The sequence below is a fragment of the Channa argus genome, chromosome 4 (genome assembly GCF_033026475.1).
Source record: "Channa argus isolate prfri chromosome 4, Channa argus male v1.0, whole genome shotgun sequence".
In the NCBI taxonomy this organism is placed as follows: domain Eukaryota; kingdom Metazoa; phylum Chordata; class Actinopteri; order Anabantiformes; family Channidae; genus Channa; species Channa argus.
The window spans coordinates 29,051,100-29,078,684 of record NC_090200.1 but is presented as its reverse complement, the minus strand read 5'-3'; the positions used below and the strand labels follow the sequence as shown (position 1 = coordinate 29,078,684).

The following is a 27,585-nucleotide window of genomic DNA, read 5'->3' as shown; positions in this document are numbered from 1 at the left end:
ATCCTTCTACCGACATATTGACAGTCTCTCCTCTGAACATGTCCAAACCACCTCAATCTGGCCTCTCTGACTTTATCTCCAAAACATCTAACATGAGCTGTCCCTCTGATGTACTCATGCCTGATCCTATCCATCCTCGTCACTCCCAATGAGAACCTCAACATCTTAAGCTATGCTACCTCCAGCTCTGCCTCCTGTCTTTTCTACAGTGCCACTGTCTCTAAGCCGAAAAACATCGCTGGTCTCACCACTGTCTTGAACACCTTTGCTTTCATTCTCGCTGATACTCTTTTATCGCAAAATATACCTGACACTTTTCTCCACCCGTTCCAACCTGCTTGCACTCGCCTCTTCACGTCACGTCTACTGTCAGTCCTACGTTCTTAGCTTTCCTCTTCTCTCTCTGTCTACAAACAAACCTTCCTCCTCTCCTTCTTCGACCAACAGTAGGCTTGCATTCTGAGACTGAAGTGGCCTATTGGGATGATATGGTACCATGAGATCTTTTAGATATGATGGAGCTTGACCCTTTAGAGCTTTATATGTAAGAAGCAGGGTTTTACATTCTGTTCTAGATTTGTTGAGAAGCCAATGGAAAGAAGCTAGTGAAGGCAAAATATGATACAGTCCGCACTTTTGCTGCAAATAGTTTGCTTCATTGAAAGTGACACCTTCTCGCTAAATGTTTGCACCTCAGTGTTTCTACAATGGCATTTTAGTATACTGCATTGACCTTACTTAGTCAAATTTTGTGGTGCTCAAACCCACAATTCCTCATAAAGCTTGGTATAGTAAGGCTGTTTTTATACATGTCGACTTTCGTAGGTGAAAGTCTTCCTGAAAAGGGTCAGTGGAATAGATGTCGCAGTCAAGGGCTCGTCCGGGATTTGAACCTGGGACCTCTCGCACCCTAAGCGAGAATCATACCCCTAGACCAACGAGCCATATAAAGACAAGCGAATTGCAGAGTTTGTAAACTAATAACCCATTTTTAGACAGAATTTACTCACCTTTAGATTGGCCAATTTGTGTATTGGCAACCTCACTACATTGAAAGTGTTACCATCTCTTTTCTTGTATGCATCTCAATGAACTTGAGGAGAGCATTTGAACTCTCTTTTGAGAGAGTATATCTAAAAATCTCCTCTTTGGTCTTCCTCTAGACCTCTTGCCTGGCAGCTCCAACCTCAGCATCCTTCTACCGACATATTGACAGTCTCTCCTCTTAACATGTCCAAACCACCTCAGTCTGGCCTCTCTGACTTTATCTCCAAAACATCTAACATGAGCTTTCCCTCTGATGTACTCATGCCTGATCCTATCCATCCTCGTCACTCCCAATGAGAACCTCAACATCTTAAGCTCTGCTACCTCCAGCTCTGCCTCCTGTCTTTTCTACAGTGTTACTGTCTCTAAGCCGAAAAACATCGCTGGTCTCACCACCGTCTTGAACACCTTTGCTTTCATTCTCGCTGATACTCTTTTATCGCAAAACACACCTGACACTTTTCTCCACCCGTTCCAACCTGCTTGCACTCGCCTCTTCACGTCACGTCTACATGCAGTCCTACGTTCTTAGCTTTCCTTTTCTCTTTCTGCCTACAAACAAACCTTCCTCCTCTCCTTCTTCGACCAACAGTAGGCTTGCATTCTGAGACTGAAGTGGCCTATTGGGATGATATGGTACCATGAGGTCTTTTAGATATGATGGAGCTTGACCCTTTAGAGCTTTATATGTAAGAAGCAGGGTTTTACATTCTGTTCTAGATTTGTTGAGAAGCCAATGGAAAGAAGCTAGTGAAGGCAAAATATGATACAGTCAGCACTTTTGCTGCAAATAGTTTGCTTCATTGAAAGTGACACCTTCTCGCTAAATGTTTGCACCTCAGTGTATTCTACAATGGCATTTTAGTATACTGCATTGACCTTTAAAAGTCATAGGTATCAGATCGGCAACACATCCATGCTTGGAATGGAAAAAATGCAATTACTCTGTCAAATTTCGTGGTGCTCAAACCCACATTTCCTCATAAAGCTTGTTATAGTAAGGCTGGTTTTATACTTGTTGACTTTCGTAGGTGAAAGTCTTCCTAAAAAGGGTCTGTGGAATAGATGTTGCAGTCAAGGGCTCGTCCGGGATTTGAACCCTGGACCTCTCGCACCCAAAGCGAGAATCATATCCCTAGACCAACGAGCCTCGTGCCCGGTGGTTTTGTATTGAGTTCAGCCGTACTATCCAAATGAAGAACAAGAACTTCAGTCATTCTCAAACTGAGAAATTCATGTTGTGTAAATTTCCGACAAAAACATTAATGTGAGGACATACTCCATTGACAGAGAAAGGTTGTGGTTTCCAGATCAGCAAAACACGAGTGAGTGGAATCTTGTCTCGTCTAGTAACAACTTTCACAGCAAAACTTGGATCTGGTCTTGTGGTTACACGTGGAAAGCGTTACATCCTCTCTTCTCATAGACATTGAATTTAGCATTCAGGGCTCGTCCGGAGACCTCTCACACCCTAAGCGAGAATCATTCCCCTAGACCAAGGCTAGTGAAGGCAAACTATGATACAGTCAGCTCTTGACTTTTGAAAGTCGGGTTTCCCAAATCGGCAAATATCAATACTTGGCATCTTGTGTCGTGTACTAACTAAAGTTTCCTGTGTTTGCACAAGGAAAAAATGCAATTACTCTGTCAAAGTTTTTGGTGCTCAAACCCACAATTCCTCATAAAGCTTGGTATGGTAAGCCTGTTTTCATACTTGTCAACTTTCATAGGAGAATGTTTTCCTGAAAAGGATCAGTGGAATAGATGTCGCAGTCAAGGGCTCGTCCGGGATTTGAACCCGGGACCTCTCGCACCCTAAGCGAGAATCATACCCCTAGACCAACGAGCCATATAAAGACAAACGAATTGCAGAGTTTGTAAACTAATATCCCATTTGTAGACAGAATTTACTCACCTTTAGATTGGCCAATTTGTGTATTGGCAACCTCACTACATTGAAAGTGTTACCATCTCTTTTCTTGTATGCATCTCAATGAACTTGAGGAGAGCATTTGAACTCTCTTTTGAGAGAGTATATCCAAAAATCTCCTCTTTGTTCTTCCTCTAGACCTCTTGCCTCGCAGCTCCAACCTCAGCATCCTTCTACCGACATATTGACAGTCTCTCCTCTTAACATGTCCAAACCACCTCAATCTGGCCTCTCTGACTTTATCTCCAAAACATCTAACATGAGCTGTCCCTCTGATGTACTCATGCCTGATCCTATCCATCCTCGTCACTCCCAATGAGAACCTCAACATCTTAAGCTCTGCTACCTCCAGCTCTGCCTCCTGTCTTTTCTACAGTGCCACTGTCTCTAAGCCGAAAAACATCGCTGGTCTCACCACCGTCTTGAACACCTTTGCTTTCATTCTCGCTGATACTCTTTTATCGCAAAACACACCTGACACTTTTCTCCACCCGTTCCAACCTGCTTGCACTCGCCTCTTCACGTCACGTCTACATTCAGTCCTACGTTCTTAGCTTTCCTTTTCTCTCTCTGCCTACAAACAAACCTTCCTCCTCTCCTTCTTCGACCAACAGTAGGCTTGCATTCTGAGACTGAAGTGGCCTATTGGGATGATATGGTACCATGAGGTCTTTTAGATATGATGGAGCTTGACCCTTTAGAGCTTTATATGTAAGAAGCAGGGTTTTACATTCTGTTCTAGATTTGTTGAGAAGCCAATGGAAAGAAGCTAGTGAAGGCAAAATATGATACAGTCCGCACTTTTGCTGCAAATAGTTTGCTTCATTGAAAGTGACACCTTCTCGCTAAATGTTTGCACCTCAGTGTATTCTACAATGGCATTTTAGTATACTGCATTGACCTTTAAAAGTCATAGGTATCAGATCGGCAACACATCCATGCTTGGAATGGAAAAAATGCAATTACTCTGTCAAATTTTGTGGTGCTCAAACCCACAATTCCTCATAAAGCTTGGTATAGTAAGGCTGTTTTTATACTTGTCGACTTTCGTAGGTGAAAGTCTTCCTAAAAAAGAACTGTGGAATAGATGTCGCAGTCAAGGGCTCGTCCGGGATTTGAACCCTGCACCTCTCGCACCCAAAGCGAGAATCATACCCCTAGACCAACGAGCCTCGCGTCCAGTGGGATTGTAATGAGTTCAGCCCTACTATCCAAATGAAGAACAAGAACTTCAGTCATTCTCAAACTGAGAAATTCATGTTTTGTAAATTTCCGACAAAAACATTAATGTGAGGACATACTCCATTGACAGAGAAAGGTTGTGGTTTCCAGATCAGCAAAACACGAGTGAGTGGAATCTTGTCTCGTCTAGTAACAACTTTCACAGCAAAACTTGCATCTGGTCTTGTGGTTACACGTGGAAAGCGTTACATCTTCTCTTCTCATGGACATTGAATTTAGCATTCAGGGCTCGTCCGGAGACTTCTCACACCCTAAGCGAGAATCATTCCCCTAGACCAAGGCTAGTGAAGGCAAAATATGAATTTACAGAATTTACTCACCTTTAGATTGGCCAATTTGTGTTTTGGAAACATCACTACATTGAAAGTGTTACCATCTCTTTTCTTGTATGCATCTCAATGAACATGAGGAGAGTATTTGAACTCTCTTTTGAGAGAGTATATCCAAAAATCTCCTCTTTGGTCTTCCTCTAGACCTCTTGCCTGGCAGCTCCAACCTCAGCATCCTTCTACCGACATATTGACAGTCTCTCCTCTGAACATGTCCAAACCACCTCAATCTGGCCTCTCTGACTTTATCTCCAAAACATCTAACATGAGCTGTCCCTCTGATGTACTCATGCCTGATCCCATCCATCCTCGTCACTCCCAATGAGAACCTCAACATCTTAAGCTCTGCTACCTCCAGCTCTGCCTCCTGTCTTTTCTACAGTGCCACTGTCTCTAAGCCGAAAAACATCGCTGGTCTCACCACCGTCTTGAACACCTTTGCTTTCATTCTCGCTGATACTCTTTTATGGCAAAACAAACCTGACACTTGTCTCCACCCGTTCCAACCTGCTTGCACTCGCCTCTTCACGTCACGTCTACTGTCAGTCGTACGTTCTTAGCTTTCCTCTTCTCTCTCTGCCTACAAACAAACCTTCCTCTTCTCCTTCTTCGACCAACAGTAGGCTTGCATTCTGAGACTGAAGTGGCCTATTGGGATGATATGGTACCATGAGGTCTTTTAGATATGATGGAGCTTGACCCTTTAGAGCTTTATATGTAAGAAGCAGGGTTTTACATTCTGTTCTAGATTTGTTGAGAAGCCAATGGAAAGAAGCTAGTGAAGGCAAAATATGATACAGTCCGCACTTTTGCTGCAAATAGTTTGCTTCATTGAAAGTGACACCTTCTCGCTAAATGTTTGCACCTCAGTGTATTCTACAATGGCATTTTAGTATACTGCATTGACCTTTAAAAGTCATAGGTATCAGATCGGCAACACATCCATCCTTGGAATGGAAAACATGCAATTACTCTGTCAAATTTCGTGGTGCTCAAACCCACAATTCCTCATAAAGCTTGGTATAGTAAAGCTGTTTTTATACTTGTCGACTTTCGTAGGTGAAAGTCTTCCTAAAAAAGGTCTGTGGAATAGATGTCGCAGTCAAGGGCTCGTCCGGGATATGAACCCGGGACCTCTAGCACCCAAAGCGAGAATCATACCCCTAGACCAACGAGCCTCGCGTCCAGTGGGCTTGTAATGAGTTCAGCCCTACTATCCAAATGAAGAACAAGAACTTCAGTCATTCTCAAACTGAGAAATTCATGTTTTGTAAATTTCCGACAAAAACATTAATGTGAGGACATACTCCATTGACAGAGAAAGGTTGTGGTTTCCAGATCAGCAAAACACGAGTGAGTGGAATCTTGTCTCGTTCTAGTAACAACTTTCACAGCAATACTTGCATCTGGTCTTGTGGTTACACGTGGAAAGCGTTACATCTTCTCTTCTCATAGACATTGAATTTAGCATTCAGGGCTCGTCCGGAGACTTCTCACACCCTAAGCGAGAATCATTCCCCTAGACCAAGGCTAGTGAAGGCAAAATATGATACAGTCAGCTCTTGACTTTTGAAAGTCGGGTTTTCCAAATCGGCAAAACATCAACACTTGGCATCTTGTGTCGTGTACTAACTAAAGTTTCCTGTGTTTGAACAAGGAAAAAGTGCAATTACTCTGTCAAAGTTTGTGGTGCTCAAACCCACAATTCCTCATAAAGCTTGCTATGGTAAGGCTGTTTTCATACTTGTCGACTTTCATAGGTGAAAGTTTTCCTGAGAACAGATCTGTGGAATAGATGTCGCAGTCAAGGGCTCGTCCGGGATTTGAACCCGGGACCTCTCGCACCCAAAGCGAGAATCATACCCCTAGACCAACGAGCCACATAAAAGACAAGCGAATTGCAGTGTTTGTAAACTAATATCCCATTTGTAGACAGAATTTACTCACCTTTAGATTGGCCAATTTGTGTATTGGCAACCTCACTACATTGAAAGTGTTACCATCTCTTTTCTTGTATGCATCTCAATGAACTTCTGGAGAGCATTTGAACTCTCTTTTGAGAGAGTATGTCCAAAAAGCTCCTCTTTGTTCTTCCTCTAGACCTCTTGCCTGGCAGCTCCAACCTCAGCATCCTTCTACCGACATATTGACAGTCTCTGCTCTGAACATGTCCAAACCACCTCAATCTGGCCTCTCTGACTTTATCTCCAAAACATCTAACATGAGCTGTCCCTCTGATGTACTCATGCCTGATCCCATCCATCCTCGTCACTCCCAATGAGAACCTCAACATCTTAAGCTCTGCTACCTCCAGCTCTGCCTCCTGTCTTTTCTACAGTGCCACTGTCTCTAAGCCGAAAAACATCGCTGGTCTCACCACCTTCTTGAACACCTTTGCTTTCATTCTCGCTGATAATCTTTTATCGCAAAACACACCTGACCCTTTTCTCCACCGTTCCAACCTGCTTGCACTCACCTCACTACATTGAAAGTGTTACCATCTCTTTTCTTGTATGCATCTCAATGAACTTGAGGAGAGCATTTGAACTCTCTTTTGAGAGAGTATATCTAAAAATCTCCTTTTTGGTCTTCCTCTAGACCTCTTGCCTGGCAGCTCCAACCTCAGCATCTTTTATCCGATATACTGTTTTCACCATCTCTCCTCTGAATAAGTCCAAACCACTTCAATCTAGCCTCTCTGACTTTATCTCCAAAACATCTAACATGAGCTGTCCCTCTGATGTACTCATGCCTGATCCTATCCATCCTCGTCACTCCCAATGAGAACCTCAACATCTTAAGCTCTGCTACCTCCAGCTCTGCCTCCTGTCTTTTCGACAGAAGCCAATGGCAAGAAGCTAGTGAAGGCAAAATATGATACAGTCAGCACTTTTGCTGCAAATAGTTTGCTTCATTGAAATTGACACCTTCTCGCTAAATTTTTGCACCTCAGTGTATTCTACAATGGCATTTTAGTATACTGCATTGACCTTTAAAAGTCATAGGTATCACATCCATGCTTGGAATGGAAAACATGCAATTACTCTGTCAAATTTCGTGGTGCTCAAACCCACAATTCCTCATAAAGCTTGCTATGGTAAGGCTGTTTTCATACTTGTCAACTTTCATAGGTGAAAGTTTTCCTGAGAACAGATCTGTGGAATAGATGTCGCAGTCAAGGGCTCGTCCAGGATTTGAACCTGGGACCTCTCGCACCCTAAGCGAGAATCATACCCCTAGACCAACGAGCCACATAAAGACAAGCGAATTGCAGAGTTTGTAAACTAATATCCCATTTGAAGACAGAATTTACTCACCTTTAGATTGGCCAATTTGTGCTACCTCAAGCTCTGCCTCCTGTCTTTTCTACAGTGCCACTGTCTCTAAGCCGAAAAACATTGCTGGTCTCACTACTGTCTTGAACACCTTTGCTTTCATTCTCGCTGATACTCTTTTATCGCAAAACACACCTGACACTTTTCACACTTCAATCATACCCCTAGACCAACGAGCCATATAAAGACAAGCGAATTGCAGAGTTTGTAAACTAATATCCCATTTGTAGACAGAATTTACTCACCTTTAGATTGGCCAATTTGTGTATTGGCAACCTCACTACATTGAAAGTGTTACCTTCTCTTTTCTTGTATGCATCTCAACGAGCTTGAGGAGAGCATTTGAACTCTCTTTTGAGAGAGTATGTCCAAAAAGCTCCTCTTTGTTCTTCCTCTAGACCTTTTGCCTGGCAGCTCCAACCTCAGCATTCTTCTACCGACATATTGACAGTCTCTCCTCTGAACATGTCCAAACCACCTCAATCTGGCCTCTCTGACTTTATCTCCAAAACATCTAACATGAGCTGTCCCTCTGATGTACTCATGCCTGATCCCATCCATCCTCGTCACTCCCAATGAGAACCTCAACATCTTAAGCTCTGCTACCTCCAGCTCTGCCTCCTGTCTTTTCTACAGTGCCACTGTCTCTAAGCCGAAAAACATCGCTGGTCTCACCACCGTCTTGAACACCTTTGCTTTCATTCTCGCTCATAATCTGTTATCGCAAAACACACCTGACCCTTTTCTCCAGCCGTTCCAACCTACTTGCACTCGCCTCTTCACGTCACGTCTACTGTCAGTCAGCACTTTTTCTGCAAATAGTTTGCTTCATTGAAAGTGACACCTTCTCGCTAAATGTTTGCACCTCAGTGTATTCTACAATGGCATTTTAGTATACTGCATCGACCTTTAAAAGTCATAGGTATCAGATCGGCAACACATCCATGCTTGGAATGGAAAACATGCAATTACTCTGTCAAATTTCGTGGTGCTCAAACCCACAATTCCTCATAAAGCTTGGTATAGTAAGGCTGTTTTTATACTTGTCGACTTTCGTAGGTGAAAGTCTTCCTAAAAAGGGTCTGTGGAATAGATGTCGCAGTCAAGGGCTCGTCCGGGATTTGATCCCTGGACCTCTCGCACCCAAAGCGAGAATCATACCCCCAGACCAACGAGCCTCGTGTCCGTTAGTTTTGTATTGAGTTCAGCCGTACTATCCAAATGAAGAACAAGAACTTCAGTCATTCTCAAACTGAGAAATTCATGTTGTGTAAATTTCCGACAAAAACATTAATGTGAGGACATACTCCATTGACAGAGAAAGGTTGTGGTTTCCAGATCAGCAAAACACGAGTGAGTGGAATCTTGTCTCGTCTAGTAACAACTTTCACAGAAACACTTGCATCTGGTCTTGTGGTTACAGGTGGAAAGCGTTACATCCTCTCTTCTCATAGACATTGAATTTAGCATTCAGGGCTCGTCCGGAGACCTCTCACACCCTAAGCGAGAATCATTCCCCTAGACCAAGGCTAGTGAAGGCAAAATATGATACAGTCAGCTCTTGACTTTTGAAAGTCGGGTTTTCCAAATCGGCAAAACATCAATACTTGGCATCTTGTGTCGTGTACTAACTAAAGTTTCCTGTGTTTGCACAAGGAAAAAATGCAATTACTCTGTCAAAGTTTTTGGTGCTCAAACCCACAATTCCTCATAAAGCTTAGTATGGTACGCCTGTTTTCATACTTGTCAACTTTCATAGGAGAAAGTTTTCTTGAAAAGGGTCAGTGGAATAGATGTCGCAGTCAAGGGCTCGTCCGGGATTTGATCCCTGGACCTCTCGCACCCAAAGCGAGAATCATACCCCTAGACCAACGAGCCTCGTGTCCGGTGGTTTTGTATTGAGTTCAGCCGTACTATCCAAATGAAGAACAAGAACTTCAGTCATTCTCAAACTGAGAAATTCATGTTGTGTAAATTTCCGACAAAAACATTAATGTGAGGACATACTCCATTGACAGAGAAAGGTTGTGGTTTCCAGATCAGCAAATCGCGTCCAGTGGGCTTGTAATGAGTTCAGCCCTAATATCCAAATGAAGAACAAGAACTTCAGTCATTCTCAAACTGAGAAATTCATGTTGTGTAAATTTCCGAGAAAAACATTAATGTGAGGACATACTCCATTGACAGAGAAAGGTTGTGGTTTCCAGATCAGCAAAACACGAGTGAGTGGAATCTTGTCTCGTTCTAGTAACAACTTTCACAGCAACAGGGCTAGTGAAGGCAAAATTTGAATTTACAGAATTTACTCACCTTTAGATTGGCCAATTTGTGTTTTGGCAACCTCACTACATTTAAAGTGTTACCATCTCTTTTCTTGTATGCATCTCAATGAACTTGAGGAGAGCATTTGAACTCTCTTTTGAGAGAGTATATCCAAAAATCTCCTCTTTGGTCTTCCTCTAGACCTCTTGCCTGGCAGCTCCAACCTCAGCATCCTTCTACCGACATATTGACAGTCTCTCCTCTTAACATGTCCAAACCACCTCAATCTGGCCTCTCTGACTTTATCTCCAAAACATCTAACATGAGCTGTCCCTCTGATGTACTCATGCCTGATCCTATCCATCCTCGTCACTCCCAATGAGAACCTCAACATCTTAAGCTCTGCTACCTCCAGCTCTGCCTCCTGTCTTTTCTACAGTGCCACTGTCTCTAAGCCGAAAAACATCGCTGGTCTCACCACCGTCTTGAACACCTTTGCTTTCATTCTCGCTGATACTCTTTTATCGCGAAACACACCTGACACTTTTCTCCACCCGTTCCAACCTGCTTGCACTCGCCTCTTCACGTCACGTCTACTATCAGTCCTACGTTCTTAGCTTTCCTCTTCTCTCTCTGTCTACAAACAAACCTTCCTCCTCTCCTTCTTCGACCAACAGTAGGCTTGCATTCTGAGACTGAAGTGGCCTATTGGGATGATATGGTACCATGAGGTCTTTTAGATATGATGGAGCTTGACCCTTTAGAGCTTTAAATGTAAGAAGCAGGGTTTTGCATTCTGTTCTAGATTTGTTGAGAAGCCAATGGCAAGAAGCTAGTGAAGGCAAAATATGATACAGTCAGCACTTTTGCTGCAAATAGTTTGCTTCATTGAAAGTGACACCTTCTCGCTAAATGTTTGCACCTCAGTGTATTCTACAATGGCATTTTAGTATACTGCATTGACCTTTAAAAGTCATAGGTATCAGATCGGCAACACATCCATGCTTGGAATGGAAAAAAGGCAGTAACTCTGTCAAATTTTGTGGTGCTCAAACCCACAATTCCTCATAAAGCTTGCTATGGTAAGGCTGTTTTCATACTTGTCGACTTTCATAGGTGAAAGTTTTCCTGAGAACAGATCTGTGGAATAGATATCGCAGTCAAGGGCTCGTCCGGGATTTGAACCCGGGACCTCTCGCACCCAAAGTGAGAATCATACCCCTAGACCAACGAGCCATATAAAGACAAGCGAATTGCAGAGTTTGTGAACTAATACCCCATTTGTAGACAGAATTTACTCACCTTTAGATTGGCCAATTTGTGTATTGGCAACCTCACTACATTGAAAGTCTTACCATCTCTTTTCTTGTATGCATCTCAATGAACTTGAGGAGAGCATTTGAACTCTCTTTTGAGAGAGTATATCTAAAAATCTCCTCTTTGGTCTTCCTCTAGACCTCTTGCCTGGCAGCTCCAACCTCAGCATCCTTCCTTCTGGTGCTCAAACCCACAATTCCTCATAAAGCTTGGTATAGTAAGGCTGTTTTTATACTTGTCGACTTTCGTAGGTGAAAGTCTTCCTAAACAAGGTCTGTGGAATAGATGTCGCAGTCAAGGGCTCGTCCGGGATTTGAACCCGGGACCTCTCGCACCCAAAGCGAGAATCATACCCCTAGTCACGTCTACTGTCAGTCCTACGTTCTTAGCTTTCCTCTTCTCTCTCTGTCAACAAACAAACCTTCCTCCTCTCCTTCTTCGACCAACAGTAGGCTTGCATTCTGAGACTGAAGTGGCCTATTGGGATGATATGGTACCATGAGGTCTTTTAGATATGATGGAGCTTGACCCTTTAGAGCTTTATATGTAAGAAGCAGGGTTTTACATTCTGTTCGAGATTTGTTGAGAAGCCAATGGAAAGAAGCTAGTGAAGGCAAAATATGATACAGTCCGCACTTTTGCTGCAAATAGTTTGCTTCATTGAAAGTGACACCTTCTCGCTAAATGTTTGCACCTCAGTGTATTCTACAATGGCATTTTAGTATACTGCATTGACCTTACTTACTTACTCTGTCAAATTTTGTGGTGCTCAAACCCACAATTCCTCATAAAGCTTGCTATGGTAAGGCTGTTTTCATACTTGTCGACTTTCATAGGTGAAAGTTTTCCTAAGAACAGATCTGTGGAATAGATGTCGCAGTCAAGGGCTCGTCCGGGATTTGAACCCGGGACCTCTCGCACCCTAAGCGAGAATCATACCCCTAGACCAACGAGCCACATAAAGACAAGCGAATTGCAGAGTTTGTAAACTAATATCCCATTTGTAGACAGAATTTACTCACCTTTAGATTGGCCAATTTGTGTATTGGCAACCTCACTACATTGAAAGTGTTACCATCTCTTTTCTTGTATGCATCTCAATAAACTTGAGGAGAGCATTTGAACTCTCTTTTGAGAGAGTATGTCCAAAAAGCTCCTCTTTGTTCTTCCTCTAGACCTCTTGCCTGGCAGCTCCAACCTCAGCATCCTTCTACCGACATATTGACAGTCTCTCCTCTGAACATGTCCAAACCACCTCAATCTGGCCTCTCTGACTTTATCTCCAAAACATCTAACATGAGCTGTCCCTCTGATGTACTCATGCCTGATCCTATCCATCCTCGTCACTCCCAATGAGAACCTCAACATCTTAAGCTATGCTACCTCCAGCTCTGCCTCCTGTCTTTTCTACAGTGCCACTGTCTCTAAGCCGAAAAACATCGCTGGTCTCACCACTGTCTTGAACACCTTTGCTTTCATTCTCGCTGATACTCTTTTATCGCAAAACACACCTGACACTTGTCTCCACCCGTTCCAACCTGCTTGCACTCGCCTCTTCACGTCACGTCTACTGTCAGTCCTATGTTCTTAGCTTTCCTCTTCTCTCTCTGTCTACAAACAAACCTTCCTCCTCTCCTTCTTTGACCAACAGTAGGCTTGCATTCTGAGACTGAAGTGGCCTATTGGGATGATATGGTACCATGAGGTCTTTTAGATATGATGGAGCTTGACCCTTTAGAGCTTTATATGTAAGAAGCAGGGTTTTACATTCTGTTCTAGATTTGTTGAGAAGCCAATGGAAAGAAGCTAGTGAAGGCAAAATATGATACAGTCCACACTTTTGCTGCAAATAGTTTGCTTCATTGAAAGTGACACCTTCTCGCTAAAGGTTTGCACCTCAGTGTATTCTACAATGGCATTTTAGTATACTGCATTGACCTTTAAAAGTCATAGGTATCAGATCGGCAACACATCCATGCTTGGAATGGAAAAAATGCAATTATTCTGTCAAATTTTGTGGAGCTCAAACCCACAATTCCTCATAAAGCTTGCTATGGAAAGGCTGTTTTCATACTTGTCGACTTTCATAGGTGAAAGTTTTCCTGAGAACAGATCTGTGGAATAGATGTCGCAGTCAAGGGCTCGTCCGGGATTTGAACCTGGGACCTCTCGCACCCAAAGCGAGAATCATACCCCTAGACCAACGAGCCATATAAAGACGAGCGAATTGCAGAGTTTGTGATCTAATACCCCATTTGTAGAAAGAATTTACTCACCTTTAGATCTGCCAATTTGTGTATTGGCAACCTCACTACATTGAAAGTGAAAGTTGTTCTTCCTCTAGACCTCTTGCCTGGCAGCTCCAACCTCAGCATCCTTCCTTCTGGTGCTCAAACCCACAATTCCTCATAAAGCTTGGTATAGTAAGGCTGTTTTCATACTTGTCGACTTTCGTAGGTGAAAGTCTTCCTAAAAAAGGTCTGTGGAATAGATGTCGCAGTCAAGGGCTCGTCCGGGATTTGAACCCGGGACATCTCGCACCCAAAGCGAGAATCATACCCCTAGACCAACGAGCCTCGCGTCCAGTGGGCTTGTAATGAGTTCAGCCCTACTATCCAAATGAAGAACAAGAACTTCAGTCATTCTCAAACTGAGAAATTCATGTTGTGTAAATTTCCGACAAAAACATTAATGTGAGGACATACTCCATTGACAGAGAAAGGTTGTGGTTTCCAGATCAGCAAAACACGAGTGAGTGGAATCTTGTCTCGTTCTAGTAACAACTTTCACAGCAACACTTGCATCTGGTCTTGTGGTTACACGTGGAAAGCGTTACATCTTCTCTTCTCATAGACATTGAATTTAGCATTCAGGGCTCGTCCGGAGACTTCTCACACCCTAAGTGAGAATCATTCCCCTAGACCAAGGCTAGTGAAGGCAAAATATGAATTTACAGAATTTACTCACCTTTAGATTGGCCAATTTGTGTTTTGGCAACCTCACTACATTGAAAGTGTTACCATCTCTTTTCTTGTATGCATCTCAATGAACTTGAGGAGAGCATTTGAACTCTCTTTTGAGAGAGTATATCCAAAAATCTCCTCTTTGGTCTTCCTCTAGACCTCTTGCCTGGCAGCTCCAACCTCAGCATCCTTTTACCGACATATTGACAGTCTCTCCTCTTAACATGTCCAAACCACCTCAATCTGGCCTCTCTGACTTTATCTCCAAAACATCTAACATGAGCTGTCCCTCTGATGTACTCATGCCTGATCCCATCCATCCTCGTCACTCCCAATGAGAACCTCAACATCTTAAGCTATGCTACCTCCAGCTCTGCCTCCTGTCTTTTCTACAGTGCCACTGTCTCTAAGCCGAAAAACATCGCTGGTCTCACCACTGTCTTGAACACCTTTGCTTTCATTCTCGCTGATACTCTTTTATCGCAAAATATACATGACACATTTCTCCACCCGTTCCAACCAGCTTGCACTCGCCTCTTCACGTCACGTCTACTGTCAGTCCTACGTTCTTAGCTTTCCTCTTCTCTCTCTGTCTACAAACAAATCTTCCTCCTCTCCTTCTTCGACCAACAGTAGGCTTGCATTCTGAGACTGAAGTGGCCTATTGGGATGATATGGTACCATGAGGTCTTTTAGATATGATGGAGCTTGACCCTTTAGAGCTTTATATGTAAGAAGCAGGGTTTTGCATTCTGTTCTAGATTTGTTGAGAAGCCAATGGCAAGAAGCTAGTGAAGGCAAAATATGATACAGTCAGCACTTTTGCTGCAAATAGTTTGCTTCATTGAAAGTGACACCTTCTCGCTAAATGTTTGCACCTCAGTGTATTCTACAATGGCATTTTAGTATACTGCATTGACCTTTAAAAGTCATAGGTATCAGATCGGCAACACATCCATGCTTTGAATGGAAAACATGCAATTACTCTGTCAAATTTCGTGGTGCTCAAACCCACAATTCCTCATAAAGCTTGGTATAGTAAGGCTGTTTTTATACTTGTCGACTTTCGTAGGTGAAAGTCTTCCTAAAAAGGGTCTGTGGAATAGATGTCGCAGTCAAGGGCTCGTCCGGGATTTGATCCCTGGACCTCTCGCACCCAAAGCGAGAATCATACCCCTAGACCAACGAGCCTCGTGTCCTGTGGTTTTGTATTGAGTTCAGCCGTACTATCCAAATGAAGAACAAGAACTTCAGTCATTCTCAAACTGAGAAATTCATGTTGTGTAAATTTCCGACAAAAACATTAATGTGAGGACATACTCCATTGACAGAGAAAGGTTGTGGTTTCCAGATCAGCAAAACACGAGTGAGTGGAATCTTGTCTCGTCTAGTAACAACTTTCACAGAAAAACTTGCATCTGGTCTTGTGGTTACACGTGGAAAGCGTTACATCCTCTCTTCTCATAGACATTGAATTTAGCATTCAGGGCTCGTCCGGAGACCTCTCACACCCTAAGCGAGAATCATTCCCCTAGACCAAGGTTAGTGAAGACATTTGATACAGTCAGCTCTTGACTTTTGAAAGTCGGGTTTTCCAAATCGGCAAAACATCAATACTTGGCATCTTGTGTCGTGTACTAACTAAAGTTTCCTGTGTTTGCACAAGGAAAAAATGCAATTACTCTGTCAAAGTTTGTGGTGCTCAAACCCACAATTCCTCATAAAGCTTGCTATGGTAAGGCTGTTTTCATACTTGTCGACTTTCATAGGTGAAAGTTTTCATGAGAATAGATCTGTGGAATAGATGTCGCAGTCAAGGGCTCGTCCGGGATTTGAACCCGGGACCTCTCGCACCCTAAGCGAGAATCATACCCCTAGACCAACGAGCCACATAAAGACAAGCGAATTGCAGAGTTTGTAAACTAATATCCCATTTGTAGACAGAATTTACTCACCTTTAGATTGGCCAATTTGTGTATTGGCAACCTCACTACATTGAAAGTGTTACCATCTCTTTTCTTGTATGCATCTCAATGAACTTGAGGAGAGCATTTGAACTCTCTTTGAGAGAGTATATCCAAAAATCTCCTCTTAGTTCTTCCTCTAGACCTCTTGCCTCGCAGCTCCAACCTCAGCATCCTTCTACCGACATATTGACAGTCTCTCCTCTGAACATGTCCAAACCATCTCAATCTGGCCTCTCTGACTTTATCTCCAAAACATCTAACATGAGCTGTCCCTCTGATGTACTCATGCCTGATCCTATCCATCCTCGTCACTCCCAATAAGAACCTCAACATCTTAAGCTATGCTACTTCCAGCTCTGCCTCCTGTCTTTTCTACAGTGCCACTGTCTCTAAGCCGAAAAACATCGCTGGTCTCACCACCGTCTTGAACACCTTTGCTTTCATTCTCGCTGATACTCTTTTATCGCAAAACACACCTGACCCTTTTCTCCACCCGTTCCAACGTGCTTGCACTCGCCTCTTCACGTCACGTCTACTGTCAGTCCTACGTTCTTAGCTTTCCTCTTCTCTCTCTGTCTACAAACAAACCTTCCTCCTCTCCTTCTTCGACCAACAGTAGGCTTGCATTCTGAGACTGAAGTGGCCTATTGGGATGATATGGTACCATGAGGTCTTTTAGATATGATGGAGCTTGACCCTTTAGAGCTTTATATGTAAGAAGCAGGGTTTTACATTCTGTTCGAGATTTGTTGAGAAAACAATGGAAAGAAGCTAGTGAAGGCAAAATATGATACAGTCCGCACTTTTGCTGCAAATAGTTTCCTTCATTGAAAGTGACACCTTATCGCTAAATGTTTGCACCTCATTGTAATTCACAATGGCATTTTAGTATACTGCATTGACCTTTAAAAGTCATAGGTATCAGATCGGCAACACATCCATGCTTGGAATGGAAAAAATGCAATTACTCTGTCAAATTTTGTGGTTCTCAAACCCACAATTCCTCATAAAGCTTGGTATGGTAAGGCTGTTTTCATACTTGTCGACTTTCATAGGTGAAAGTTTTCCTAAGAATAGATCTGTGGAAAAGATGTCGCAGTCAAGGGCTCGTCCGGGATTTGAACCCGGGACCTCTCGCACCCAAAGCGAGAATCATACCCCTAGACCAACGAGCCTCGTGTCCGGTGGCTTTGTATTGAGTTCAGCCGTACTATCCAAATGAAGAACAAGAACTTCAGTCATTCTCAAACTGAGAAATTCATGTTGTGTAAATTTCCGACAAAAACATTAATGTGAGGACATACTCCATTGACAGAGAAAGGTTGTGGTTTCCAGATGAGCAAAACACGAGTGAGTGGACTCTTGTCTCGTCTAGTAACAACTTTCACAGCAAAACTTGCATCTGGTCTTGTGGTTACACGTGGAAAGCGTTACATCCTCTCTTCTCATAGACATTGAATTTAGCATTCAGGGCTCGTCCGGAGACCTCTCACACCCTAAGCGAGAATCATTCCCCTAGACCAAGGCTAGTGAAGGCAAAATATGAATTTACAGAATTTACTCACCTTTAGATTGGCCAATTTGTGTTTTGGCAACCTCACTACATTGAAAGTGTTACCATCTCTTTTCTTGTATGCATCTCAATGAACTTGAGGAGAGCATTTGAACTCTCTTTTGAGGGAGTATATCCAAAAATCTCCTCTTTGGTCTTCCTCTAGACCTCTTGCCTGGCAGCTCCAACCTCAGCATCCTTCTACCGACATATTGACAGTCTCTCCTCTGAACATGTCCAAACCACCTCAATCTGGCCTCTCTGACTTTATCTCCAAAACATCTAACATGAGCTGTCCCTCTGATGTACTCATGCCTGATCCCATCCATCCTCGTCACTCCCAATGAGAACCTCAACATCTTAAGCTATGCTACCTCCAGCTCTGCCTCCTGTCTTTTCTACAGTGCCACTGTCTCTAAGCCGAAAAACATCGCTGGTCTCACCACTGTCTTGAACACCTTTGCTTTCATTCTCGCTGATACTCTTTTATCGCAAAATATACATGACACATTTCTCCACCCGTTCCAACCAGCTTGCACTCGCCTCTTCACGTCACGTCTACTGTCAGTCCTACGTTCTTAGCTTTCCTCTTCTCTCTCTGTCTACAAACAAATCTTCCTCCTCTCCTTCTTCGACCAACAGTAGGCTTGCATTCTGAGACTGAAGTGGCCTATTGGGATGATATGGTACCATGAGGTCTTTTAGATATGATGGAGCTTGACCCTTTAGAGCTTTATATGTAAGAAGCAGGGTTTTGCATTCTGTTCTAGATTTGTTGAGAAGCCAATGGCAAGAAGCTAGTGAAGGCAAAATATGATACAGTCAGCACTTTTGCTGCAAATAGTTTGCTTCATTGAAAGTGACACCTTCTCGCTAAATGTTTGCACCTCAGTGTATTCTACAATGGCATTTTAGTATACTGCATTGACCTTTAAAAGTCATAGGTATCAGATCGGCAACACATCCATGCTTTGAATGGAAAACATGCAATTACTCTGTCAAATTTCGTGGTGCTCAAACCCACAATTCCTCATAAAGCTTGGTATAGTAAGGCTGTTTTTATACTTGTCGACTTTCGTAGGTGAAAGTCTTCCTAAAAAGGGTCTGTGGAATAGATGTCGCAGTCAAGGGCTCGTCCGGGATTTGATCCCTGGACCTCTCGCACCCAAAGCGAGAATCATACCCCTAGACCAACGAGTCTCGTGTCCGGTGGTTTTGTATTGAGTTCAGCCGTACTATCCAAATGAAGAACAAGAACTTCAGTCATTCTCAAACTGAGAAATTCATGTTGTGTAAATTTCCGACAAAAACATTAATGTGAGGACATACTCCATTGACAGAGAAAGGTTGTGGTTTCCAGATCAGCAAAACACGAGTGAGTGGAATCTTGTCTCGTCTAGTAACAACTTTCACAGAAAAACTTGCATCTGGTCTTGTGGTTACACGTGGAAAGCGTTACATCCTCTCTTCTCATAGACATTGAATTTAGCATTCAGGGCTCGTCCGGAGACCTCTCACACCCTAAGCGAGAATCATTCCCCTAGACCAAGGTTAGTGAAGACATTTGATACAGTCAGCTCTTGACTTTTGAAAGTCGGGTTTTCCAAATCGGCAAAACATCAATACTTGGCATCTTGTGTCGTGTACTAACTAAAGTTTCCTGTGTTTGCACAAGGAAAAAATGCAATTACTCTGTCAAAGTTTGTGGTGCTCAAACCCACAATTCCTCATAAAGCTTGCTATGGTAAGGCTGTTTTCATACTTGTCGACTTTCATAGGTGAAAGTTTTCATGAGAATAGATCTGTGGAATAGATGTCGCAGTCAAGGGCTCGTCCGGGATTTGAACCCGGGACCTCTCGCACCCTAAGCGAGAATCATACCCCTAGACCAACGAGCCACATAAAGACAAGCGAATTGCAGAGTTTGTAAACTAATATCCCATTTGTAGACAGAATTTACTCACCTTTAGATTGGCCAATTTGTGTATTGGCAACCTCACTACATTGAAAGTGTTACCATCTCTTTTCTTGTATGCATCTCAATGAACTTGAGGAGAGCATTTGAACTCTCTTTGAGAGAGTATATCCAAAAATCTCCTCTTAGTTCTTCCTCTAGACCTCTTGCCTCGCAGCTCCAACCTCAGCATCCTTCTACCGACATATTGACAGTCTCTCCTCTGAACATGTCCAAACCATCTCAATCTGGCCTCTCTGACTTTATCTCCAAAACATCTAACATGAGCTGTCCCTCTGATGTACTCATGCCTGATCCTATCCATCCTCGTCACTCCCAATAAGAACCTCAACATCTTAAGCTATGCTACTTCCAGCTCTGCCTCCTGTCTTTTCTACAGTGCCACTGTCTCTAAGCCGAAAAACATCGCTGGTCTCACCACCGTCTTGAACACCTTTGCTTTCATTCTCGCTGATACTCTTTTATCGCAAAACACACCTGACCCTTTTCTCCACCCGTTCCAACGTGCTTGCACTCGCCTCTTCACGTCACGTCTACTGTCAGTCCTACGTTCTTAGCTTTCCTCTTCTCTCTCTGTCTACAAACAAACCTTCCTCCTCTCCTTCTTCGACCAACAGTAGGCTTGCATTCTGAGACTGAAGTGGCCTATTGGGATGATATGGTACCATGAGGTCTTTTAGATATGATGGAGCTTGACCCTTTAGAGCTTTATATGTAAGAAGCAGGGTTTTACATTCTGTTCGAGATTTGTTGAGAAAACAATGGAAAGAAGCTAGTGAAGGCAAAATATGATACAGTCCGCACTTTTGCTGCAAATAGTTTCCTTCATTGAAAGTGACACCTTATCGCTAAATGTTTGCACCTCATTGTAATTCACAATGGCATTTTAGTATACTGCATTGACCTTTAAAAGTCATAGGTATCAGATCGGCAACACATCCATGCTTGGAATGGAAAAAATGCAATTACTCTGTCAAATTTTGTGGTTCTCAAACCCACAATTCCTCATAAAGCTTGGTATGGTAAGGCTGTTTTCATACTTGTCGACTTTCATAGGTGAAAGTTTTCCTAAGAATAGATCTGTGGAAAAGATGTCGCAGTCAAGGGCTCGTCCGGGATTTGAACCCGGGACCTCTCGCACCCAAAGCGAGAATCATACCCCTAGACCAACGAGCCTCGTGTCCGGTGGCTTTGTATTGAGTTCAGCCGTACTATCCAAATGAAGAACAAGAACTTCAGTCATTCTCAAACTGAGAAATTCATGTTGTGTAAATTTCCGACAAAAACATTAATGTGAGGACATACTCCATTGACAGAGAAAGGTTGTGGTTTCCAGATGAGCAAAACACGAGTGAGTGGACTCTTGTCTCGTCTAGTAACAACTTTCACAGCAAAACTTGCATCTGGTCTTGTGGTTACACGTGGAAAGCGTTACATCCTCTCTTCTCATAGACATTGAATTTAGCATTCAGGGCTCGTCCGGAGACCTCTCACACCCTAAGCGAGAATCATTCCCCTAGACCAAGGCTAGTGAAGGCAAAATATGAATTTACAGAATTTACTCACCTTTAGATTGGCCAATTTGTGTTTTGGCAACCTCACTACATTGAAAGCAAAACACGAGTGAGTGGAATCTTGTCTCGTCTAGTAACAACTTTCACAGCAAAACTTGCATCTGGTCTTGTGGTTACACGTGGAAAGCGTTACATCCTCTCTTCTCATAGACATTTAATTTAGCATTCAGGGCTCGTCCGGAGACCTCTCACACCCTAAGCGAGAATCATTCCCCTAGACCAAGGCTAGTGAAGGCAAAATATGATACAGTCAGCTCTTGACTTTTGAAAGTCGGGTTTTCCAAATCGGCAAAACATCAATACTTGGCATCTTGTGTCGTGTACTAACTAAAGTTTCCTGTGTTTGCACAAGGAAAAAAATGCAATTACTCTGTCAAATTTTGTGGTGCTCAAACCCACAATTCCTCATAAAGCTTGCTATGGTAAGGCTGTCTTCATACTTGTCGACTTTCATAGGTGAAAGTTTTCCTGAGAACAGACCTGTGGAATAGATATCGCAGTCAAGGGCTCGTCCGGGATTTGAACCCGGGACCTCTCGCACCCAAAGTGAGAACCATACCCCTAGACCAACGAGCCATATAAAGACAAGCGAATTGCAGAGTTTGTGAACTAATACCCCATTTGTAGACAGAATTTACTCACCTTTAGATTGGCCAATTTGTGTATTGGCAACCTCACTACATTGAAAGTCTTACCATCTCTTTTCTTGTATGCATCTCAATGAACTTGAGGAGAGCATTTGAACTCTCTTTTGAGAGAGTATATCTAAAAATCTCCTCTTTGGTCTTCCTCTAGACCTCTTGCCTGGCAGCTCCAACCTCAGCATCCTTCTACCGACATATTGACAGTCTCTCCTCTTAACATGTCCAAACCACCTCAATCTGGCCTCTCTGACTTTATCTCCAAAACATCTAACATGAGCTGTCCCTCTGATGTACTCATGCCTGATCCTATCCATCCTCGTCACTCCCAATGAGAACCTCAACATCTTAAGCTCTGCTACCTCCAGCTCTGCCTCCTGTCTTTTCTACAGTGCCACTGTCTCTAAGCCGAAAAACATCGCTGGTCTCACCACCGTCTTGAACACCTTTGCTTTCATTCTCGCTGATACTCTCTTATCGCAAAACACACCTGACACTTTTCTCCACCCGTTCCAACCTGCTTGCACTCGCCTCTTCACGTCACGTCTACAGTCAGTCCTACGTTCTTAGCTTTCCTCTTCTCTCTCTGCCTACAAACAAACCTTCCTCTTCTCCTTCTTCGACCAACAGTAGGCTTGCATTCTGAGACTGAAGTGGCGTATTGGGATGATATGGAACCATGAGGTCTTTTAGATATGATGGAGCTTGACCCTTTAGAGCTTTATATGTAAGAAGCAGGGTTTTGCATTCTGTTCTAGATTTGTTGAGAAACCAATGGCAAGAAGCTAGTGAAGGCAAAATATGATACAGTCAGCACTTTTGCTGCAAATAGTTTGCTTCATTGAAAGTGACACCTTCTCGCCAAATGTTTGCACCTCAGTGTATTCTACAATGGCATTTTAGTATACTGCATTGACCTTTAAAAGTCATAGGTATCAGATCGGCAACACATCCATGCTTTGAATGGAAAACATGCAATTACTCTGTGAAATTTCGTGGTGCTCAAACCCACAATTCCTCATAAAGCTTGGTATAGTAAGGCTGTTTTTATACTTGTCGACTTTCGTAGGTGAAAGTCTTCCTAAAAAGGGTCTGTGGAATAGATGTCGCAGTCAAGGGCTCGTCTGGGATTTGATCTCTGGACCTCTCGCACCCAAAGTGAGAATCATACCCCTAGACCAACGAGCCTCGCGTCCAGTGGGCTTGTAATGAGTTCAGCCCTACTATCCAAATGAAGAACAAGAACTTCAGTCATTCTCAAACTGAGAAATTCATGTTGTGTAAATTTCCGACAAAAACATTAATGTGAGGACATACTCCATTGACAGAGAAAGGTTGTGGTTTCCAGATCAGCAAAACACGAGTGAGTGGAATCTTGTCTCGTTCTAGTAACAACTTTCACAGCAACACTTGCATCTGGTCTTGTGGTTACACGTGGAAAGCGTTACATCTTCTCTTCTCATAGACATTGAATTTAGCATTCAGGGTTCGTCCGGAGACTTCTCACACCCTAAGCGAGAATCATTCCCCTAGACCAAGGCTAGTGAAGGCAAAATATGAATTTACAGAATTTACTCACCTTTAGTTTGGCCAATTTGTGTTTTGGCAACCTCACTACATTGAAAGTGTTACCATCTCTTTTCTTGTATGCATCTCAATGAACTTGAGGAGAGCATTTGAACTCTCTTTTGAGAGAGTATATCCAAAAATCTCCTCTTTGGTCTTCCTCTAGACCTCTTGCCTGGCAGCTCCAACCTCAGCATCCTTCTACCGACATATTGACAGTCTCTCCTCTGAACATGTCCAAACCACCTCAATCTGGCCTCTCTGATTTTATCTCCAAAACATCTAACATGAGCTGTCCCTCTGATGTACTCATGCCTGATCCCATCCATCCTCGTCACTCCCAATGAGAACCTCAACATCTTAAGCTCTGCTACCTCCAGCTCTGCCTCCTGTCTTTTCTACAGTGCCACTGTCTCTAAACCGAAAAACATCGCTGGTCTCACCACCTTCTTGAACACCTTTTCTGTCATTCTCGCTGATACTCTTTTATCGCAAAACACACCTGACACTTTTCTCCACCCGTTCCAACCTGCTTGCACTCGCCTCTTCACGTCACGTCTACTGTCAGTCCTACGTTCTTAGCTTTCCTCTTCTCTCTCTGCCTACAAACAAACCTTCCTCTTCTCCTTCTTCGACCAACAGTAGGCTTGCATTCTGAGACTGAAGTGGCCTATTGGGATGATATGGTACCATGAGGTCTTTTAGATATGATGGAGCTTGACCCTTTAGAGCTTTATATGTAAGAAGCAGGGTTTTGCATTCTGTTCTAGATTTGTTGAGAAGCCAATGGCAAGAAGCTAGTGAAGGCAAAATATGATACAGTCCGCACTTTTGCTGCAAATAGTTTGCTTCATTGAAAGTGACACCTTCTCGCTAAATGTTTGCACCTCAGTGTATTCTACAATGGCATTTTAGTATACTGCATTGACCTTACTTACTTAGTCAAATTTTGTGGTGCTCAAACCCACAATTCCTCATAAAGCTTGCTATGGTAAGGCTTTTTTCATACTTGTCGACTTTCATAGGTGAAAGTTTTCCTGAGAACAGATCTGTGGAATAGATGTCGCAGTCAAGGGCTCGTCCGGGATTTGAACCCGGGACCTCTCGCACCCAAAGCGAGAATCATACCCCTAGACCAACGAGCCATTAAAGACAAGCGAATTGCAGAGTTTGTAAACTAATATCCCATTTGTAGACAGGATTTACTCACCTTTAGATTGGCCAATTTGTGTTTTGGCAACCTCACTACATTGAAAGTGTTACCATCTCTTTTCTTGTATGCATCTCAATGAACTTGAGGAGGGCATTTGAACTCTCTTTTGAGAGAGTATATCCAAAAATCTCCTCTTTGTTCTTCCTCTAGACCTCTTGCCTGGCAGCTCCAACCTCAGCATCCTTCCTTCTGGTGCTCAAACCCACAATTCCTCATAAAGCTTGGTATAGTAAGGCTGTTTTTATACTTGTCGACTTTCGTAGGTGAAAGTCTTCCTAAACAAGGTCTGTGGAATAGATGTCGCAGTCAAGGGCTCGTCCGGGATTTGAACCCGGGACCTCTCGCACCCAAAGCGAGAATCATACCCCTAGTCACGTCTACTGTCAGTCCTACGTTCTTAGCTTTCCTCTTCTCTCTCTGTCAACAAACAAACCTTCCTCCTCTCCTTCTTCGACCAACAGTAGGCTTGCATTCTGAGACTGAAGTGGCCTATTGGGATGATATGGTACCATGAGGTCTTTTAGATATGATGGAGCTTGACCCTTTAGAGCTTTATATGTAAGAAGCAGGGTTTTACATTCTGTTCGAGATTTGTTGAGAAAACAATGGAAAGAAGCTAGTGAAGGCAAAATATGATACAGTCCGCACTTTTGCTGCAAAAAGTTTCCTTCATTGAAAGTGACACCTTATCGCTAAATGTTTGCACCTCATTGTAATTCACAATGGCATTTTAGTATACTGCATTGACCTTTAAAAGTCATAGGTATCAGATCGGCAACACATCCATGCTTGGAATGGAAAAAATGCAATAACTCTGTCAAATTTTGTGGTTCTCAAACCCACAATTCCTCATAAAGCTTGGTATGGTAAGGCTGTTTTCATACTTGTCGACTTTCATAGGTGAAAGTTTTCCTAAGAATAGATCTGTGGAAAAGATGTCGCAGTCAAGGGCTCGTCCGGGATTTGAACCCGGGACCTCTCGCACCCAAAGCGAGAATCATACCCCTAGACCAACGAGCCTCGTGTCCGGTGGCTTTGTATTGAGTTCAGCCGTACTATCCAAATGAAGAACAAGAACTTCAGTCATTCTCAAACTGAGAAATTCATGTTGTGTAAATTTCCGACAAAAACATTAATGTGAGGACATACTCCATTGACAGAGAAAGGTTGTGGTTTCCAGATGAGCAAAACACGAGTGAGTGGAATCTTGTCTCGTCTAGTAACAACTTTCACAGCAAAACTTGCATCTGGTCTTGTGGTTACACGTGGAAAGCGTTACATCCTCTCTTCTCATAGACATTGAATTTAGCATTCAGGGCTCGTCCGGAGACCTCTCACACCCTAAGCGAGAATCATTCCCCTAGACCAAGGCTAGTGAAGGCAAACTATGATACAGTCAGCTCTTGACTTTTGAAAGTCGGGTTTCCCAAATCGGCAAATATCAATACTTGGCATCTTGTGTCGTGTACTAACTAAAGTTTCCTGTGTTTGCACAAGGAAAAAATGCAATTACTCTGTCAAAGTTTTTGGTGCTCAAACCCACAATTCCTCATAAAGCTTGGTATGGTAAGCCTGTTTTCATACTTGTCAACTTTCATAGGAGAATGTTTTCCTGAAAAGGATCAGTGGAATAGATGTCGCAGTCAAGGGCTCGTCCGGGATTTGAACCCGGGACCTCTCGCACCCTAAGCGAGAATCATACCCCTAGACCAACGAGCCATATAAAGACAAACGAATTGCAGAGTTTGTAAACTAATATCCCATTTGTAGACAGAATTTACTCACCTTTAGATTGGCCAATTTGTGTATTGGCAACCTCACTACATTGAAAGTGTTACCATCTCTTTTCTTGTATGCATCTCAATGAACTTGAGGAGAGCATTTGAACTCTCTTTTGAGAGAGTATATCCAAAAATCTCCTCTTTGTTCTTCCTCTAGACCTCTTGCCTCGCAGCTCCAACCTCAGCATCCTTCTACCGACATATTGACAGTCTCTCCTCTTAACATGTCCAAACCACCTCAATCTGGCCTCTCTGACTTTATCTCCAAAACATCTAACATGAGCTGTCCCTCTGATGTACTCATGCCTGATCCTATCCATCCTCGTCACTCCCAATGAGAACCTCAACATCTTAAGCTCTGCTACCTCCAGCTCTGCCTCCTGTCTTTTCTACAGTGCCACTGTCTCTAAGCCGAAAAACATCGCTGGTCTCACCACCGTCTTGAACACCTTTGCTTTCATTCTCGCTGATACTCTTTTATCGCAAAACACACCTGACACTTTTCTCCACCCGTTCCAACCTGCTTGCACTCGCCTCTTCACGTCACGTCTACATTCAGTCCTACGTTCTTAGCTTTCCTTTTCTCTCTCTGCCTACAAACAAACCTTCCTCCTCTCCTTCTTCGACCAACAGTAGGCTTGCATTCTGAGACTGAAGTGGCCTATTGGGATGATATGGTACCATGAGGTCTTTTAGATATGATGGAGCTTGACCCTTTAGAGCTTTATATGTAAGAAGCAGGGTTTTACATTCTGTTCTAGATTTGTTGAGAAGCCAATGGAAAGAAGCTAGTGAAGGCAAAATATGATACAGTCCGCACTTTTGCTGCAAATAGTTTGCTTCATTGAAAGTGACACCTTCTCGCTAAATGTTTGCACCTCAGTGTATTCT

General features: G+C 43.1%; 20 non-coding genes across 20 annotated transcripts; all 20 read right to left on the bottom strand.

The window, feature by feature from the left end:
• Positions 1–872: 872 nt before the first annotated feature.
• Positions 873–944, bottom strand: trnap-agg (transfer RNA proline (anticodon AGG)). Its single transcript has one exon. It is a non-coding gene; the product is annotated as a tRNA-Pro (tRNA).
• A 1,181-nt stretch (positions 945–2,125) lies between these two features.
• On the bottom strand, positions 2,126–2,197 carry trnap-ugg (transfer RNA proline (anticodon UGG)). The gene has a single exon. It is a non-coding gene; the product is annotated as a tRNA-Pro (tRNA).
• Positions 2,198–2,824: 627 nt separating this feature from the next.
• Positions 2,825–2,896, bottom strand: trnap-agg (transfer RNA proline (anticodon AGG)). The gene has a single exon. It is a non-coding gene; the product is annotated as a tRNA-Pro (tRNA).
• Positions 2,897–4,077: 1,181 nt separating this feature from the next.
• On the bottom strand, positions 4,078–4,149 carry trnap-ugg (transfer RNA proline (anticodon UGG)). Its single transcript has one exon. It is a non-coding gene; the product is annotated as a tRNA-Pro (tRNA).
• Positions 4,150–6,356: 2,207 nt separating this feature from the next.
• trnap-ugg (transfer RNA proline (anticodon UGG)) lies at positions 6,357–6,428 on the bottom strand. Its single transcript has one exon. It is a non-coding gene; the product is annotated as a tRNA-Pro (tRNA).
• A 1,299-nt stretch (positions 6,429–7,727) lies between these two features.
• On the bottom strand, positions 7,728–7,799 carry trnap-agg (transfer RNA proline (anticodon AGG)). The gene has a single exon. It is a non-coding gene; the product is annotated as a tRNA-Pro (tRNA).
• A 1,890-nt stretch (positions 7,800–9,689) lies between these two features.
• Positions 9,690–9,761, bottom strand: trnap-ugg (transfer RNA proline (anticodon UGG)). Its single transcript has one exon. It is a non-coding gene; the product is annotated as a tRNA-Pro (tRNA).
• Positions 9,762–11,309: 1,548 nt separating this feature from the next.
• Positions 11,310–11,381, bottom strand: trnap-ugg (transfer RNA proline (anticodon UGG)). Its single transcript has one exon. It is a non-coding gene; the product is annotated as a tRNA-Pro (tRNA).
• A 965-nt stretch (positions 11,382–12,346) lies between these two features.
• Positions 12,347–12,418, bottom strand: trnap-agg (transfer RNA proline (anticodon AGG)). Its single transcript has one exon. It is a non-coding gene; the product is annotated as a tRNA-Pro (tRNA).
• A 1,182-nt stretch (positions 12,419–13,600) lies between these two features.
• On the bottom strand, positions 13,601–13,672 carry trnap-ugg (transfer RNA proline (anticodon UGG)). The gene has a single exon. It is a non-coding gene; the product is annotated as a tRNA-Pro (tRNA).
• A 294-nt stretch (positions 13,673–13,966) lies between these two features.
• trnap-ugg (transfer RNA proline (anticodon UGG)) lies at positions 13,967–14,038 on the bottom strand. The gene has a single exon. It is a non-coding gene; the product is annotated as a tRNA-Pro (tRNA).
• Positions 14,039–15,544: 1,506 nt separating this feature from the next.
• Positions 15,545–15,616, bottom strand: trnap-ugg (transfer RNA proline (anticodon UGG)). Its single transcript has one exon. It is a non-coding gene; the product is annotated as a tRNA-Pro (tRNA).
• A 626-nt stretch (positions 15,617–16,242) lies between these two features.
• trnap-agg (transfer RNA proline (anticodon AGG)) lies at positions 16,243–16,314 on the bottom strand. The gene has a single exon. It is a non-coding gene; the product is annotated as a tRNA-Pro (tRNA).
• A 1,181-nt stretch (positions 16,315–17,495) lies between these two features.
• Positions 17,496–17,567, bottom strand: trnap-ugg (transfer RNA proline (anticodon UGG)). Its single transcript has one exon. It is a non-coding gene; the product is annotated as a tRNA-Pro (tRNA).
• Positions 17,568–19,770: 2,203 nt separating this feature from the next.
• trnap-agg (transfer RNA proline (anticodon AGG)) lies at positions 19,771–19,842 on the bottom strand. Its single transcript has one exon. It is a non-coding gene; the product is annotated as a tRNA-Pro (tRNA).
• Positions 19,843–21,023: 1,181 nt separating this feature from the next.
• On the bottom strand, positions 21,024–21,095 carry trnap-ugg (transfer RNA proline (anticodon UGG)). The gene has a single exon. It is a non-coding gene; the product is annotated as a tRNA-Pro (tRNA).
• A 902-nt stretch (positions 21,096–21,997) lies between these two features.
• trnap-ugg (transfer RNA proline (anticodon UGG)) lies at positions 21,998–22,069 on the bottom strand. The gene has a single exon. It is a non-coding gene; the product is annotated as a tRNA-Pro (tRNA).
• Positions 22,070–24,773: 2,704 nt separating this feature from the next.
• trnap-ugg (transfer RNA proline (anticodon UGG)) lies at positions 24,774–24,845 on the bottom strand. The gene has a single exon. It is a non-coding gene; the product is annotated as a tRNA-Pro (tRNA).
• A 1,016-nt stretch (positions 24,846–25,861) lies between these two features.
• Positions 25,862–25,933, bottom strand: trnap-ugg (transfer RNA proline (anticodon UGG)). Its single transcript has one exon. It is a non-coding gene; the product is annotated as a tRNA-Pro (tRNA).
• A 627-nt stretch (positions 25,934–26,560) lies between these two features.
• trnap-agg (transfer RNA proline (anticodon AGG)) lies at positions 26,561–26,632 on the bottom strand. The gene has a single exon. It is a non-coding gene; the product is annotated as a tRNA-Pro (tRNA).
• Between the last annotated feature and the right edge of the window lie 953 nt (positions 26,633–27,585).